Below are 1,479 nucleotides of genomic sequence, written 5' to 3'. Positions count from 1 at the left end.
CCCCCCCCAAACCCAAGTTAGAGCTTTCATACATCAAAGCTTAAAGCCAAGCGTTGCCCATCTATCTACTCAGGTATTTTTATTATTATCACATTGTCTTACTCTGTTAATTTTACATGACTTCGTCTTTACATAAATTTTAATAAACCAGTGAACTCAAAACATTTATTCTTCTCTTCCAAAAAGTGAAGAGCCTTGTACCTGCCCTACTGAGTATATCATATGAGAATATGGGACAAGAAGTGGTTTAAAAGCAGCGCTTTTAACTTTCATATTAAAAAAAGTTGAAAACATTAAAGATCAGGGGCTATTTGGAACTTAAGTGAAATTTATAAAGGAAAAAGGCCTGATGTAAGGTAACCATGTCTGAGAATAGCTGTGCATGTGGCCCTAAATCTGGATGCAGGTCAGGCAGGACCAGGTTCAAGTTGCTTGAGTTTCTCTTGGAGTTCCTGGAACTGTCTTTGATTCCAGTTGATGCGGATCTGGAGGCTGGCCATGTCTGCAGAGAGCTGCAGGCCCTCCTGGAAGCTGGTTTGTGCCTGTCACAGACTGTGAGGAACCAGAATCCCAAACCAGTTCAGGGGATCCTGAGCACCTGCTGAGGGCTCTGGCTGTGGAGTCTTAGAAAGGCCCTTTTGTCTTCACAGAGCTGGTTCTTGGGGGCCCACGTCCTCTAGGCTCCGACCGGTGGTCTTCACCACCCACAGCCTCTGGAGTCCGTCCTGAGCCTCACTAGTGTGGATGCAACAGCAGGTCTCAATGTGGGAGCCATACTGCTGAGGACCCACTGACTTGGCACCCATGGCGTAACCAGCCTTGGAGAGAGAACCACCCTCCTCTACTTGGGCGTTCAGAGCTGCCGCTTTGCCTCTAGTTCTTCAAAGTCCAGGAGCAGCTGCAATAGCAGTGAGTCCAACTCCTCTCGCAGGCCTACCCTCGCCATGCGCTACACAAGCAGACCCTAGTTCAATTGTTTTTTAATGCTTCCTGGATCATTCACTGTTCTGCCCATAGCATCCTTAAGTATTACAACTCACAGCTTAGATGTATTTTTTAGTTCCTTCAGCTTAAGAAATGCTGAGCGAGTTCAGCCCTTTGGATTTTCTGACTCCAGCTCCTTGTAAATTTCATTATACTACTTTGCTTTGTCTTCCCAAACTGCCCTTTGAAATTTTCTATTCATCTCCTTAACCTGTTGATTTCTTCCCTTTGCTTTGGCTTCTTGGCATTCTGATGCAATATTCTGAGTCTTTTCTGACATCCACTTTGGTCTTCTTCATCTTTGTAATGACTTTTGCATTCTTCATGGATGATATTCTTGATATTCTCCCACAGTTCATCTAGTCTTCATTCATTAATGATTAAGGCCTCAAACCTGTTCCTGAGTTGGTTTTTACATTCAAGTGGGATAGACTCAAGATGAAATTTTGATTCTTGTGGCTTTGACTTGACGTCTTTCACTTTCATTTGAACTTG

The 1,479-nt window shown here is 44.0% G+C and overlaps 1 pseudogene; it reads right to left on the bottom strand.

The window, feature by feature from the left end:
- Positions 1 to 407: 407 nt before the first annotated feature.
- LOC102857053 lies at positions 408 to 946 on the bottom strand (annotated as a pseudogene).
- Between the last annotated feature and the right edge of the window lie 533 nt (positions 947 to 1,479).

Source organism: Elephantulus edwardii, unplaced genomic scaffold (assembly GCF_000299155.1).
Source record: "Elephantulus edwardii isolate Elephantulus edwardi_28Jun2011 unplaced genomic scaffold, EleEdw1.0 scaffold00009, whole genome shotgun sequence".
In the NCBI taxonomy this organism is placed as follows: Eukaryota; Metazoa; Chordata; class Mammalia; order Macroscelidea; family Macroscelididae; genus Elephantulus; species Elephantulus edwardii.
Note: the sequence above shows the minus strand (reverse complement) of the source record. Positions and strands in the feature narration are given on the sequence as shown.